The sequence below is a fragment of the Scyliorhinus torazame genome, chromosome 26 (assembly GCF_047496885.1).
Source record: "Scyliorhinus torazame isolate Kashiwa2021f chromosome 26, sScyTor2.1, whole genome shotgun sequence".
Lineage (NCBI taxonomy): Eukaryota > Metazoa > Chordata > Chondrichthyes > Carcharhiniformes > Scyliorhinidae > Scyliorhinus > Scyliorhinus torazame.
Window position 1 is genome coordinate 11838792 of NC_092732.1, and position 17327 is coordinate 11856118.

General features: G+C 42.7%; 1 long non-coding RNA gene across 1 annotated transcript in view; it reads right to left on the minus strand.

The window, feature by feature from the left end:
- The window catches only part of LOC140403054 (uncharacterized), a 42188-nt gene extending 25577 nt beyond the window's left edge, over positions 1-16611 (minus strand). Inside the window, exon 1 of the long non-coding RNA XR_011938230.1 lies at positions 16411-16611. This is a non-coding gene — a long non-coding RNA (uncharacterized lncRNA). The remainder of the gene's footprint in view (positions 1-16410) is intronic.
- Positions 16612-17327: the final 716 nt, after the last annotated feature.

Sequence of the window (17327 nt, forward strand, 5' to 3'; positions counted from 1 at the left end):
TGTCATGTTTGGAACTTGCCTTCATAACAATCCGGTCGTAATCAAAATAAAGTAAAATGTAAATGCAGTGGCAAGGCCCGGAATGTATCAGGGTAAGGTTTCGACCAGACTGGATCACTGAGTGAGCAAAAGAGGAGGATTTTGGGATTCTTCAAATCTCACTCAGGGGTGTAATTACAGAAGGACGAGGCTTAATAGGCCTTAATTGTATGATGTACATCAATGATAAGGAAAATAAACCAGTTCAAAAAGAAAAAGGAAAGAAATTGTGGCAAAAGAAATCCGGAAGTCCTGGAGTATCAAAACGAAAATAGAAAGTACAAATTAAAGAATAGGGTCCTCTCCACCCTTGACCTGTTCATTTAATTTTTCAGATGGAAAAAATAACACAGACAAACCAGTTCACAAGAAGGAAGAGGACTACACTCAAAAGAAGAATGTTTTAAACTGAATTGGGGAAAAACTAATGATACAATTGGCTACATATTTCAGGGAATCAAATGACAGAGCCCGGAGGGAAACTTCACGGGTTAGAAAAAAATCAAAGTATCAAATTATTACTGAGCAATGAAACCTGTGGTCAGACATCTCTAACTGGACATCAGCTGACGGATGATCTGCGGGCTCCACGCGGTGGAATTATTAAGGGTCTCGGCAGACAGCAGTGACTGACGAGGAACCCCAACATGATAAATCACAAGAGTTTAAGATTTTTTGTAGCTTGATGCCACGGTGGGAAAATTGTTACTAATGCAGCAAACAATATTGCATTGAAGAGCTGTAATAGTTATTAAGGAAGAAATGTCATGTAAATTGTAAGGGGATGTTATGTATGTATGATAACCGGAGTATTCGTGCCGTTGAAGAACTTGATCAGCATTTATAAACTGCGTGAATGTTTTAATAGAGGGGGAATAGTGGTAGTTTGGCGTGTTTTCTTGATTTAATTGCATAGAACATCACGAATAACATTTATGTTGTTAACACGCCATATTTTATATGTAATGACTATTGGTCGCAACGCCACGAAGGGATGTGTCGATATTGCACTTTATTTTTAGTGTTGAAATTGTGATGACATTTGCAAATATGTAAAGTTGTAACACACAGTCTATTTGTGTGGTTAGGTAATGAGTAATGTGTTAAGACTTACTTTTTTACGGTGTATTTAACAATAGGGAGAAATTACATGGAAGAAGAAAATGCGATAGTTCGATGTGGTTTTGCGAATACTGTTGGCTTATTATGTTGCAAATGTTGTATTGGAAAATATAGACTTCATGTTGTAAGGCAAATGATAACGGACGAAAGGACTTTGAAGGAAATTTGTCAGAAAGATATTCTCTCATGTAAACCAGGGGCAGCCATACATGGTTCAGGGTAATGTTAGACATCAATGCGAGGAAGTCAGGGATAGAAGCAGGATCGAGTGACGTTTTTGAATTAATGAAACAAGGGAATCAGTGGGTGGTACATGATATCATAATTTACCATTCCAATGAGAAACGGAAAGCAATTTCGTTGACGGAAAAATGGGACACGAGACAGCCAGTGATGGACAAAAGACCGATTTGGTTACTGGTGGACTAAGTTGTGTACTGTTTCTAAGGGACATGGGGAAGGCTTTACGGTGCTGCTACCCCAAGGAAGGAAAATGCTTTGGAGATAGTGGAACACACGGATACAGCCACCGGGTTACCTTCCTGAGCAGAAACTGCTATGGTTCACGGTAATTGGACTTGAGTAAAGAACGAAAAAAGAGTCTATCGACACTGGTCTGTGATATCGATACAGTTCCGAATTGATTTCGGTGCAATATTTAAAATCACAACACATACATACAAATGACAAAGATCGGGAATATAGGTTAGTTAGTACAATTAGATGGGGGGGGGGGGATTAATTGACCAAATGATATAGTCATGTTTCAAATATCAAGACAGGGTATAATTGAAAATATGGAAAGATATGTAATTTGAAACATGGAAGTCTGGCAATACCTGATTTAAGTAATATGAGAGAATGAAGGGAACAATCCCACGAAGGGTTAACAGCAGCTGCCAGGAGAGGATTGTAAAATGCAGATAGCCTTGGTCAAGCAGGCTTAGCAAACAAAACAATCAGGTCTTTCAAGACAGAGTAAGCGAATCTTAGTATACAACTAAAAGCAATATTTCGCACCTCCTTTTGAAGTTAGGTAAGCAGATGGCAAAGGATGGATGATGTTCAGCTGAATTAGGTGACACATGTTTAAATGTGAGGCAAGTCTTTTAAACGCACCACCAATTGAATCTTTAGTATAAAGCTAAAAGCAATATTTCACACCTTCCTTGAAGTTAAGTAAGCAGATGGAAAAGAATGGATGAGATTCAGTTGAATTAGGTGACAATTCTAGGTGTGACGTTCTGCTCATATCAGGTAAATTAAAGAAAGCTGGAGACAACGTGTCTACGGGAACACACGTTAGATCCAAATCAAAGTCAAAATTATGAGCTCGGAACACAATTTGATAATAATAGAACTATAGAAATGACGGGAACCAAAATTAACACCCCTTTGAAATCAAAGCATTTTTGAACATCACAAAGGATAGAATGTAATCGGATCTATGAGATAAGGTCATGCTCAAAATGAATACTTGGTCGTATTAGAAAAATTCAGATGAAAGGTGTCTTTTACAATGCAAGTAAAATAAAAGTTACTGTACAATAAAGTCATAAAAAACATAATAACTGTTAGAAAGATATATAAACCCTGAGAAAGGCAGAGAAGCAATGGAGTAACGAGAGTCATCTCTCATAGCTCGGTCATGGGAAAGGGACAGAGCAAAGCAGTCGAGCTGAAACAGCTAATACATCGAAGGAAGACCGGAATTTAAAGAGGAGGCAGAGTCAGCTCAGAGCCAGTAGAGCCATCTCTCACAGCTCGGTACATGGGAAAGATAGAGCATAGCAACCGAGCACAACAGCGAATACATCTGAGGAACACCAAAAGCAAAAAAAAGTGATTGTCAAGGTGGAACTGAAGGTATCTTCAACCAACCAGGAGAATCCACAAGCAATATCTATTTACTTTTCTGTAAAGATAATGATTGCATCTTTTTAAAAAATAATAATAATATAAGTAAAACGTTTTAACCTGAAACAGTGGTTATTACAAAGCCTGCTTTACTTACTTCGCAACACAGGACCCAGGATATCGATGCTACTAAATGGTAAGTAGGTAAAATTCTTCTGTGAAGGTATGGGTTATACCGGGGAAATAACTTGAAAACAAAGTTTGACCTGAATAGCACCCACCTAAGCCTGCAAAGGAGTCCGGGAGTGAAAATCACTGTTCACCATTTAGAATATCGACTCTTTTGGTATGGGGGAAGTCTAAGAATAGTGGTGAGTTTTTAACTTCAGACTACGATGTGGTGGCCAGCAGGGAAACTTGGATAGAAGAGGGGCAGAAATGGTTGTTGGAGGTTCCTGGTTATAGATGTTTCAGTAATATTCGGGAGGGTGGTAAAAGACGTGGAGGTGGGGGAGGTTGCATTGTTAATTAGAGATTGTATAACAGCTGCAGAAAGGCAGTTCGAGGAAGATCCATACTAAGGTAGTATGGGTTGAAGTCAAAAATAGGCAAGGAGCAGTCACCTTGTTGGGAGTTTTCAATTGGCCACCCAACAGCAGTAGAGATGTGGAGGAACAAATTGGGAAACAGACTGTGGAAAGGTGCAGAAGTCACAGGGTAGTAGTCATGGGTTACTTGAACTTCCCAAATATTGAGTGGAAAGTCTTTAGATAAAATAGTTTGGATGGGGTGGTATTTGTGCAGTGTGTCCAGGTAGCTTTTCTAACACAGTATGCAGATTGTCCGACCAGAGGGGAGGCCATACTGAATTTGGTACTTGGTAATGAACCAGGGCAAGTGGGGGAGCATTTTGGAGATTGTGCCCACAATTCTGTGATTTTCACTTTCGTAATGGAGAGGGATAGATGCGAGCAACAGGGCAAGGCTTACAATTGGGGGAATGGTAAATACGATGCTGTCAGACAAGAACTGAAGTGCATAATTTTGGAACCCAGGCTGTCAGGGAAGGAGACAATAGAAATGTGGAACTTGTTCAAGGAACAGATACTACGTGTCCTTGATATGTATGTCCCTGTCAAGCAGCGAAGAGATGGTCGAGTGAGGGAACCATGGTTGACAAGAGACTTTGAATGTATTGTCAAGAAGAAGAAGGGTACTTACGTAAGGCTGAGGAAACAATGTTCAGACAGGGCGCTGGAGGGATTCAACATAGCCAGGAGGGAACTGAAGAAAGGGATTAGGAGAGCTAAGAGAGGGCATGAAAAATCTTTGGCGTGCAGGATCAAGGAAAACCCCAAGGCCTTTTACACATATGTGGGAAATGTGAGAATGACTAGAGCGAGGGTAGGTCCGATCAAGGGCAGTAGCGGGAGATTGTGTATTGAGTCTGAAGAGATAGGAGAGGTCTTGAACGAGTACTTTTCTGCAGTATTTACGAATGAGAGGGACCATATTGTTGGAGAGGACAGTGTGAAACAGACTGGTAAGCTCGAGGAGGTACTTGTTAAGAAGGAATATGTGTTGGGCATTTTGAAATCCTTGAGGATAGACAGGTCCCCCGGGCCTGACGGGAAATATACAAGGATTCTATGGGAAGCAAGAAATGAAATTGCAGAACCGTTGGCAATGATCTTTTCGTCCTTACTGTCAACAGGGGTGGTACGAGGGGATTGGAGAGTGAAGAGGGGCAGAAATGGTTGTTGGAGGTTCCTGGTTATAGATGTTTCAGTAATATTCGGGAGGGTGGTAAAAGACGTGGAGGTGGGGGAGGTTGCATTGTTAATTAGAGATTGTATAACAGAATTTCGTTCCCCTGGTTCAAAAAGGGGATTGGGATAACCCTGGGAATTACAGGCTAGTGAGTCTTACTTCGGTGGTAGGCAAAGTAATGGAAAGGGTACTGAAGGATAGGATTTCTGAGCATCTGGAAAGACACTGCTTGATTAGGAATAATCAGCACGGATTTGTGAGGGGTAGGTCTTGCCTCACAAGTGTTATTGAATTCTTTGAGGCGGTGACCAAGCACGTGGATGAAGGTAAAATAGTAGATGTAGCGTACACGGATTTTAGTAAGGCATTTGATAAGGTTCCCCATGGTAGGCTCATGCAGAAAATAAGGAGGCATGGGATAGGTGAAAATTTGGCCAGTTGGATAACGAATTGGCTAACGGAGAGAAGTCAGAGAGTGGTGGTAGATGTTAAACATTCAGCCTGGAGCCCAGTTACCAGTGGCATACCGCAGGGATCAGTTCTGTGTCCTCTGCTGTTTATGATTTTCATTAATGACTTGGATGATTGAGTTGAAGGGTGGGTCAGTAATTTTGCAGACGATACGAGGATTGGTGGAGTTGTGGATAGTGAGGAGGGCTGTTATCGGCTGCAAAGAGACATAGATAGGATGCAGAGCTGGGCTGAGAAGTAGCAGATCGAGTTTAACCCTGAAAGGTGTGAGGTTGTCCGTTTTGGAAGGCCAAATATGAATGCGGAATACATGGTTAACGGTCGGGTTCTTGGCAATGTGGATGAGCAGAGAGATCTTCGGTCTATGTTCATAGATCTTTGAAAGTTTCCACTCAAGTGGATAGAGCTGTGCAGAAGGCTTATGCTGTGCTAGCGTTTATTAGCAGAGGGATTGAATTTAAGAGCCGTGAGGTGATGATGCAGCTGTAGAAATCATTGGTCAGGCCATATTTGGAGAACTGTGTGCAGTTCTGGTCGCCTCATTTTAGGAAGGATGGCTAAGCTTTGGAAAAGGTGCAAAGGAGATTTACCAAGATGTTGCCTGGAATGGAGAATAGTTCTTACGAGGAAAAATTGAGGGTCCTAGGCCTTTTCTCATTAGAACTGGGAAGGAAGAGGGGCGACTTGATAAAGATTTATAAGATGATCAGGGGAATAGATAGAGTAGACATGCAGAGACTGTTTCCCCAGGTGGAACAAACCATTACAAAGGGACATTAATTTAAGGTGAATGGTGGAAGATATAGGGGGGGGGATGTCAGAGGTAGCTTCTTTACCCAGAGAGTAGGGGGGCATGGAATGCACTGCCTGTGGAAGTAGTTGAGTCGGACACATGAGGGACCTTCAAGCGGCTATTGGATAGGTACATGGATTACGGTAAAATGATTGGGTGGAGATTAATTTGTTCTTAGTATGGGACAAAAGTTCGGCACAACATCTTGGGCCGAATGGCCTGTTCTGTGCTGTATTTTCCTATGTTCTAAGTTCTATTGTGATTGCCCCCTTTCTGTTCCTGAGCTCGATACAGATTGCCTCAATGTGCACGCGCTCCGAGGTGTCTTCCCGCAGTGCGGCTATAATATTTTCCTTCACCAGCAATGCAAATCCCCTACCCCTTTTACATCTCCATCTCTCCTGAAACACCTGTATCCTCCAACATTCTGTTGCCAATTCCGCTCTTCCTTTAACCATGTTTCTGTGATAGCCACAACATAATTTTTCCGAGTACTAATAAGTGCACTAAGTCCATATGCCTTACCCGCTAAATTTCTGGCGTTGATACAAATACACTTCAAATCACTAACGTTTGAGCAGACAGGGTGATATTGTTGTTCGCTTATGTTTTACTATTTCCATTCAGTTATTAGAATCTTCATTGCCACACGTAGGCTTACATTGCAATGAAGTTACTGTGAAAAGCCCCTAGTCGTCACATTCCGGCGCCTGTTCGGAGACACTGAGGGAGAATTCAGAATTTCTAAATTAGCTAACAGCACGTATTTCGGGTCAAGTGGGAGCATCCGAAAGACACCCGCGCAAACACGGGGAGAACGTGCAGACTCCGCACAGTCAGTGAATGGAACCTGTTGACCATAAGACCGTAAGACATAGGAGCAGATTTAGGCCACTCGGCCCATCGAGTCTGCTCTACCATTCAATCATGGCTGATATTTTCCTCATCCCCATTCTCCTGCATTCTCCCCATAACTCCTGATCACTTTATTGATCAAAAACAGATCTACCCCTGTCTTAAAGACACTCAGTGATTTGGCCTCCACAGACTTCTGCGGCAAAGAGTTCGACAGATTCACCACCCTCTGGCTGAAGAAATTCCTCCTCATCTCTGATTTAAAGGATCGCTCCTTTCGTCTGAGATTGTACCCTCTGCTTCGAATTGTTCCTACAAGTGGAAACATCCTGTCCACGTCGATTTATCCATGCCACGCACTATCCTGTAACTTTCAATAAGATGCCCCCCGCATCGCTCTAAACTCCAACGAGTACAGACCCAGAGCCCTCAACCGTTCCTCATACGACACGATCATCATTCCAGGGATTATTCTTCTGAATCTCCGCTCTACCCTTTCCGTGGCCAACACATCCGCCCTTAGTTCCGTGTCCCAAATCTGCTCACAATACTACAAATGGGGTATGACCCGAGCCTTATATAGCCTCAGATGTACAACCCTTGCCTTGTATTCTAGCTCTCGTGATATGTATGCTAACATTCAATTTGCCTTCCTAAATGCCGACTGAACCTGCACGTTAACCTTAAGAGAATCGTGAACAAGGACTCCCAAGTGTCTTTGTGGTGATGATTTCCTAAGCACCTTCCCATTTACAAAATAGTCTTGTCTCCATTTCTCCTTCAAAAGTCAATAACCTCACACTTTTCCACATTGTATTCCATTTGCCACTTCTTTGCCCACTCTCCTTGCATGTTCATGTCCTTCTGCAGCCCGCCTGCTTCTACACTACTACCTGCCCCTATACAGATCGTGCTGCCCACCACCTATTACGCTTCTCAGCTAAGGCTCTGATTCCCACTCCCCTGGCATACTTGTTTAAATACTGCCGAATGACTCTCGGAAACGTCCCAGCCAAGATATTTGTGCCCCTCCAGTTTGATGCAGCGCCTCCTTCTTGCACAGATCACACCTAGCCTGGAAGTGTTCCCAGTAATCTAGAAATCTGAAACCCTCCCTCCTACGCCATCAGTTTAGCCAAGTATTTATCTGCACTATCCTCCTAGTTCTAGCCTCATTGCAACGTGGCACAGGGAGTAATCCTCAGGTTACAATCCGAGAGGTCCTGATTTTCAGCTTCCTGCCTAAGTCCCTGAACTCCTTCTGCAGGACCTCGTCACTCTTCCAGCTTATGACGTTAAGACCTATGTGTACTACGACCTCTGGATGTTCACTATCCCCTTCAGAAAGTCCTCTTTTCGTTCAGAGTCATATTTGACCCTGGTACCAGGTAGTCAACACACCATCCTGGAGTCTCCTTCACGTCCACATGCGCGTTTATCTGTGCCCCTTACGATAGAGTCCCCTATTACTATCGCTCTCCTGCACCCCCCCCCCTGCTGAGCAATAGAGCCAGTTGTGGTGTCATTGTTTTGCCTGCTGTTAGGTTCCATTCAGAGATGGCTCTACAAAACCTTGGTCTTGCACGTTCACTTTAGGGAATGTCTTAAAGGTTAAGGTTAGTAAAGAGTCCGGAACAAAATACGAATGTATTTCCAAAGATTCAACAGGCAATGTTACTATTTCTTCATTACAGGCAACGTAAGGTTCATCGATTGTAGAGAAGACATCGGATTACATGATATGGAAGAACGGCAGCTCATATTCTGGTTGGCAGAGATCAGCCATGGTCATCTACAATGGGTGGAACGCCCTTCCCCTACAGTTCCCAGGTTTGCTGGTACGCCGATGGCCAACAGTATTGTACTTGTTCGAGCAACCGAAAAACACAGGAAGGTGCTCCAGCGAACCTATTTCGAAACATACTTCCGCAGGCGGTGACATTTTAATTATATGTTGAAATATGACAAGAAACCGTTGTTTTATTTTGTCTAAAAACATGGTTCGTTAATTCCGTTCAGGTGGAAAATATGTGCCCGTTATTTCCGAGCCCACATTTTACTCCAGCCACAAAGAAGAGCAATGCTATTGAGTGCTAAGTGTCCTCCGAGGATCGCCTAGCAAACCAGTCAGATCAAGGCCGATGAGCAAGAAATCTGTCAGGGGACATGTACGTTCCTGGGGACACCAGCATTTCTTCCGCATTTCACCATCACTTTGTAATGGGTGGCGCAGTGGTTAGCAATGATTCTTCACGGCGCTGAAGACCCGGGTTCGATTCCTGTCCCAGGCCAATGGCCGTGTGGACTTCTGACATTCTGACAGTGGGTCTCGCCGCCACAAACCAAAAAGATGTGCAGGGTAGGTGAACTGGCCACGCCAAATCTCTCTTAATTGGAAATAAGTATTGGGCACTCGAAATTTATATGAAAAAGTAATGGGCAAATGAGGGCCATACAAAGGCTTAAAATGTAATTTTGCGATCCAAACGGTTTTCAACAACCATGGAATATAAATCGCTTTTTATCGCTTTCACTTCTTGATTGTTGGAGCGAATGTAAGTTCCTAGCATCTGTGGTAGGCGACTAGGGCCTTTTCACAGTAACTTCATTGCTGTGTTAATGCAAGCCAACTTGTGACAATAAAGATTATTGTTATTATTAATTTGGCTGGACTTCTAAACTGCAAATCCCTTCCCATTTCCAGAAGATAATGGCTTTCATTTGTTGTTCCTTGTGTGACATGGGTGGTATTAACGTTTCCTGTTGATCTTTGCTCACAGCCAGATTCTAAAACGTACCGTGAATCTGTGTCTATGTGGCGCATGTGACAGTTACTTCATTCATAATCACTGCCAGTCCGATTGCAGTACTGCAGGTATTATGCGTATTCACAGATTGGTATTGTAATTTCCGTTGGGCTTGAAGACTAAATTGCTGGTCGGTTAGAAATTTACCAAAAACACACAGTTCCAGAATTTCATCCAAGAAAGCAAGCCTTTGTTTTCACTGAGAGATGTTTTAACGAGTGGGCACGGTACCACAGTGGTTAGTATATTTGCTTTACAGCTTCAGGGCCCCAGGTTCGATTCCCGGCTTGGGTCACCATCTGTGTCCGCTGGGTGCTCCGCTTTCCTCCACAGTCCGAAGATGGGCAGATTAGGTTGATTGCTTAATTGCCCTTAGTGCCGAAAGGGATTGAGTGGGGTTGCTGGATTGCGGGATATGGTGGGGGTGTGGACTGAGGTAGGTTGCCCTTTCCAACGGCCTGTGCAGACTCGATGGGCCGATTTGCCTTCTTCTGCACTGTAAAATCTATGATTCTATGTAGCCACAGTTTAACGTGACTATACATTGAAACCCACATGTGCTTTCTCTCGGTTAACAAAGAATAATAAAACTTACATTCGGCACATCGAGTCTGCACCAGACCTTGTGAGCCCGCGCCTTCACCCTATTCCGATAACCCAGTAACACCACCTAATCGTTTGGCAATTTAGCTTGGCCAATCCACCTAACCTGCACAGTTTTCCAATCACAGGTCATTCAAATCAAATATCCCTTTGCTAGACAGCATAAAAAGGGAATATTCCGCCTTATTATTCATTGAACATCAATAAAAGATAGGGATATACAATATGATATAATTCACTGAAATGAAATGTTATCAGCTCAGAGAAGGGTAGAAATGTGGGCCATAATGCGAGAAGGAGGAATTGAACATAAGAACTAGGAGCAGGAGTAGGCCATCTGGCCCCTCGAGCCTGCTCCACCATTCAATGAGATCATGGCTGATCTTTTGTGGACTCAGCTCCACTTTGCGGCCCGAACACCAGAACCCTTAATCCCTTTATTCGTCAAAAAACTATCTATCTTTATCTTAAAAACATTTAATGAAGGAGCCTCTCCTGCTTCACTGGGCAAGGAATTCCGTAGATTCACAACACTTTGGGTGAAGAAGTTCTCCTAAACTCAGTCCAAAATCTACTTCCCCTTATTTTGAGGCTATGCCCCCTAGTTCTGCTTTCACCCGCCAGTGGAAACAACCTGCCCGCATCTATCCTATCTATTCCCTTCATAATCTTATATGTTTCTACAAGATCCCCCCTCATCCTTCTAAATCCCAACGAGTACAGTACCAGTCTACTCAACCTCTCCTCGTAATCCAACCCCTTCAGCTCTGGGATTAACCTAGTGAATCTCCTCTGCACACCCTCCAGTGCCAGTACGTCCTTTCTCAAGTAAGGAGACCAAAACTGAACACAATACTCAGTTGTGGCCTCAATAACACCTTATACAATTGCAGCAGAACCTCCCTAGTCCTAAACGCCATCCCTCTAGCAATGAAGGACAAAATTCCATTTGCCTTCTTAATCACCTGTTGCACCAGAAAACCAACTTTTTGCGACTCATGCACTAGCACACCCAGGTCTTTCTGCACAGCAGCATGTTTTAATATTTTATCATTTAAATAATAATCCCTTTTGCTATTATTCCTACCAAATTCGATAACCTCACATTTGTCAACATTGTATTCCATCTGCCAGACCCTCGCCCATTCACTTAGCCTATCCAAATCCCTCTGCAGACGTCCAGTATCCTGTGCGCGTTTTGCTTTACCACTTATCTTAGTGTCGTCTGCAAACTTGGACACATTGCCCTTGGTCCCCAACTCCAAATCATCTATGTAAATTGTGAACAGTTGTGGGCCCAACACTGATCCCTCAGGGACACCACTAGCTACTGATTGCCAACCAGAGAAACACCCATTAATCCCCACTCTTTGCTTTCTATTAATTAACCAATCCTCTATCCATGCTACTACTTTCCCCTTAATGCCATGCATCTTTATCTTATGCAACAGCCTTTTATGTGACACCTTGCCAAAGGCTTTCTCGAAATCCAGATATACCACATCCATTGGCTCCCCTTTATCTACCGCACTGATAATGTCCTCAAAAAATTCCACTTAATTAGTTAGGCACAACCTGCCCTTTATGAACCCATGCTGCGTCTGTCCAATGGGACAATTTCCATCCAGATGCCTCGCTATTTCTTACTTGATGATAGATTCCAGCATCTTCCCTACTACCGAAGTTAAGCTCACTGGTCTATAATTACCCGCTTTCTGCCTGCCTACTTTTTTGTGGTGTCACGTTTGCTAATTTCCAATCCGCCGGGACCACGCCAGAGTCTAGTGAATTTTGGTAAATTATCACGAGTGCATTTCCAATTTCCCTCGCCATCTCTTTTAGCATTCTGGGATGCATTCCATCAGGTCCAGGAGACTTGTTTACCTTCGACCCATTAGCTTGCCCATCACTACCTCCTTGGTGATAACAATCCTCTCAAGGTCCTCACCTGTCATAGCCTCATTTCCATCAGTCACTGGCATGTTATTTGTATCTTCCACAGTGAAGACCGACCCATAAAACCTGTTCAGTTCCTCAGCCATTTCCTCATCTCCCATTATTAAATCTCCCTTCTCATCCTCTAAAGGACCAATATTTACCTGAGCCACTCTTTTTTGTTTTATGTATTTGTAGAAACTTTTACTATCTGTTTTTATATTCTGAGCAAGTTTACTCTCATAATCTATCTTCCTCTTATTTATAGCTTTTTTAGTAGCTTTCTGTTGCCCCCTAAATATTTCCCAGCCCTCTAGTCTCCCACTGATCTTTGCTACTTTTTATGTTTTTTCCTTCAATTTGATACTCGCCCTTATTTCCTTAGATATCCACGGTCGATTTTCCCTCTTTTTACCGTCCTTCCTTTTTGTTGGTATAAACCTTTGCTGAGCACTGTGAAAAATCACTTGGAAGGTTCTCCACTGTTCCTCAACTGTTTCACTATAAAGTCTTTTCTCCCAGTCTACCTTAGCTAGTTCTTCTCTCATCCCATTGTAATCTCCTTTGTTTAAGCACAAAACACTAGTGCTTTATTTTACCTTCTCACCCTCCATCTCTATTTTAAATTCCACCATATTGTGATCGCTCCTTCCGAGAGGATCCCTAACCACGAGATCCTGAATCAATCCTGTCTCATTTCACAGGGGCAGATCTAGGACCGCTTGTTCCCTCGTAGGTTCCATTACATACTGTTCTAGGAAACTATCGCGGATACATTCTATTAACTCCTCCTCAAGGCTGCCTTGACCGACCTGGTTAAACCAATCAACAAGTAGATTAAAATCCCCATGATAACTGCTGTACCATTTCTACATACATCTGTTATTTCTTTGTTTAATGCCTGCCCCTCCATAATGTTACTATTTGGTGGCCTAAAGATTACTCCTATCAGTGACTTTTTCGCCTTACTGTTCCTGATTTCCAGCCAAATGGATCCAACGTTATCCTCCATAGCACCGATGCCATCCCTTACTGTTGCCCGGATGTCATTCTTAAATAACAGAGCTACACCACCTCCCTTACCATCCACTCTGTCCTTCCGAAAAGTTTGATACCCTCGGATATTTAACTCCCAGTCGTGACCATCCTTTAACCATGTTTCAATAATGGCCACTAAATCATAGTCATTCACGATGATTTGCAGTATCAACTCATTTACCTTATTCCGAATACTACGAGCATTCAGGTAAAGTACACTTATGTTTGCTTTTTTACCTCTGTTCTGAATCTTAACACCTCGATCAGTAACCTCTCCTAAGTTATATTTCCTCTTAACCTTTCTCCTAATTTTCCTTGTCGTCGAACCCATATCTTCCTGTAACAACCTGCTGCTTCGCTTACCATTAATGCATTATGCACGCATTAATTGGGGAAACATTGAAACAGTTCATGCAGATCTGATTTTTGAAAGAAGGTTGCAGCTCACAGAGGATCACAGAGATGCAGAACGGGCTCTTCAGAATCGTAAGTCAAAATGGCTGCTGAAACGTTAATTTAGCCTCCTCGTCAGCAGAAAATCGAAAATGGAACTTGGGTACTAATAAAGATTTTGACACCTCTGACGTGTCACAGCACTCGTGACGGAGAATACAATTGTAGCCATGTCAAGTCTCAAAATTAAATTTATTGATGATAAGTATGAGACTCCAATAAAACTTTACCAAAACTCGGAATCCACAAGAAACATTGTATTTATAATATGTAAAGTTAATAAAGGAGGGGCAAGAAAGTTACAGGAATAATGAGCAATGGTAAGAGCTCCACGGAGCCGCAGAACAGTGGATTATAACATGAAATAAGTCGCTCATTGAACCGCAAATCGAAACACCCAGAGCAGCGTTAATGGCCCTGAATTAGGTCGCCGCACTCTCATCATTGGTATGTATGAAATGCTGAATGCAATTATACTGCAGGAGCTGAACACTTAGCTTGACGCCCCCTCGAGTTCTTTACGTTCCATTAATCTTCCGTATACGATAAAAGCTGCATTTTCGATTCACTGTGGATAATTTGCATGTAGCAAGATCCTAGTAACTAATCTGATCAGGTCCATATCGGTCATGTGACTGTTTACTCCCTCATATGCAATCACATTGCTCTAATGTAGCTCTCATGTGGATTGCGTGGCTGGTATTCTCCCTTCAATTCCAAATTGGAACTACACTTGCTTTTTTAAACAGGAAATAGTTTCCTACTTCCTTTTTGATTTAATATTGAATTCCAGAAATTAATTCCGCAATTCAGGCCTTTTGCAAAGTTCTAACTGACGGGTTCTTTCCTGCACGAACCCTATCCCACCCCAAGCACGCCCCATAAATGTTTTGTTCACATATCAGAAATGTGCTGTTTTGAAGCAGGGAGATGAAGTACCCATTTAAAGCACTTCAATTTATGTAACCTTTGCCAGATTGGGCAATTCTTGTTTCGAAGAGCATAGCGAGAGGACATCAATGTAAAATAGTCAAATTGAATATAAAATGTTATTCAGGTAAATAAATTGTTCTCCGACAAACGAGAAGTAACGATATAGAACGTGCTCCCACACGAAGTTATTGATGCGTACGTTGTGCATCTATTAATTGGGGCAATATTTAAACAGGTAATCAAGAACTACTGGAAGTAGTCTTTAATAGAGTTTGACATAAAAAATAGCAAGCATGTTCGAATACAATTGAAAAGGGGTTGGTTTAGCACAGGGCTAAATCGCTGGCTTTGAACGCAGACCAAGGCAGGCTAGCAGCACGGTTCAATTCCCGTACCAGTCTCCCCGAACAGGCGCCGGAATGTGGCGACTAGGAGCTTTTCACAGTAACTTCATTTGAAGCCTACTTGTGACAATAAGCGATTTTCATTTAGGGGCTGGTTTAATACAGGGCTAAATAGCTGGCTTTGAAAACAGACCAAGGCAGGCCAGCAGCGCGGTCCAATTCCCGTACCAGCCTCCCCGGACAAGCGCCGGAATGTGGCGACTATGGGCCTTTCACAGTAACTTCATTTGAAGCCTACTTGTGACAATAAGCGATTTTCATTTCATTTCATTTTCGTACCGCCAGAAGGTGGTGGGCAGAACGATTTTCGTGTGTATCGTTCTTATGGCCGCTTACACAATCACCTAGTTTACCCAATCACAAATATACCTTCAGCGTCACAAAAAAGAACATAAGAACACAACAAATAGGGCAGCACGGTAGCACACGTGGCTAGCACTGTAGCTTCACAGCGTCAGGGTCTCAGGTTCGAATCCCCGCTGCGTCACTGTCTGTGCGGAGTCTGCACGTTCTCCCCGTGTCTGCGTGGGTTTCCTCCGGGTGCTCCGGTTTCCTCCCACAGTCCAAGGCCGTGCAGGTTAGGTAGATTGGCCAAGCTACATGGCCCTTGGTGTCCATAAAAGGTACACGGGGTTATTGGTTTATGGGGTAGGGTGTCAGTGAGAGTCAGTGCAGATTTGATGGGCCGAACGGCCTCCTTCTGCACTGTATGTTCTATGTATCTATGTATCAATGCAGGAGCATGAGTAAGCCTTCTGGCCCGTCGAACCTGCTCTGCCATTCAATAATATCATGGCCGATCGTTTTGTGGAATCAAGTCCACTTACCCGCCCGCTCACAACAACTCTTAATTCCTTCACTGTTCAAAAATCCTTCTATATTTACCTTAAAAACATTCAACGAGATAGCCTCAACAGCTTCACTGGGCACTAAGCAGAGGTATACTCACAACGAGAACTTCAACATAATGAATCAGAATAGCTGCTGTAATTATCATTTAACCTGCTAATTCATAAGAAAGCTTAAATTCTTACTGGGGGAGAATTTTGCATGTTTTTATTCAAAGGACAACATGCTCGAGACAATGAGTGAGGATTTGGAGAAAGACCACGTTTCAAAATGTGATTTATTTGTGATAAACCGAAACTCTGAACGATTGCGGAGAGCTGTAAGAACCGACCATCCATAATTTGTTAATAAAAACGTCATTTTTAAACAGAGAAGGGGAAGATAAACACCGATAGATAAATAATTATTTAAATTATTCGGCATTATTACATTAGATTGCGAAATATTTAGTCGTTCCTAATTATTGGTGATGCATACTCACCTCTGCCATGTGTGAAATGCAGGTAGCAGCGGTAGAATAGCTACGCAGTAACAACTACGAAAACATATTAAAATAAAGCTGCTTGAGAAATACCTCACTCCACACTGACGTGTTATGTCATGAAGAGGCCGCCAGTCAAACTGCTAAAAGAAGAAGCGAAATACATGCATTTATGACGCATTTTGTTATCACGGGAGCAAAAAGTACAGGGATCGCAATAGTGGGGGCTGTCGAGAGAGAGACATACAGAGAGAGAGATACAGAGAGAGAGCAAGGACGAGCTGAAGTGAACATTGGGCAGTCTGGAGATATCCTTCACATCTGCAATAATCTGAGCTCACGTGTCTTACAGGATCACATTGATCACCCACATTAATTGCAGTCTAAAAGAGAAGTGTTATTCGAGACCTATGTCCATCTGCAGTGCATCCCATCCAAATGCACCGTTTAAAACATGCCTCATCAGTGAGGGAGTGTTAAAATAGGTTACGGTTCAAAATGTTATTTATTGTTTAAAATTACGAGACGCCGAATGGCATTTGAGTACAAACATACATTTCGACTAGATGTGTTCATATTTCTCTCGATGCTTATTCAGTATTTAAATAGTGGATCAGCAGTTTAGATATAACATTATCAAGATTTGCAGAAAGTCCCCCATAGGTGGAGAACATTCAGCATTACAGTACAACATGTGCCCAATATAAATCTCACATTTGTAACCCTCTCGCTGACAACCTGCAATCTCCATGAATTGATTGTAAATAATACTCACCGCTATTATGTGTGGAATGCTGCAAGTGATTTCCACACAGGAATCGACAAGCAGACAGCAGTCAACGCCCAGGTGAAGTCATTTGAGTGATATTGCCTGCGGGCATACATTCCAAAGTATATCAGAGGTGGACGATTGCAGC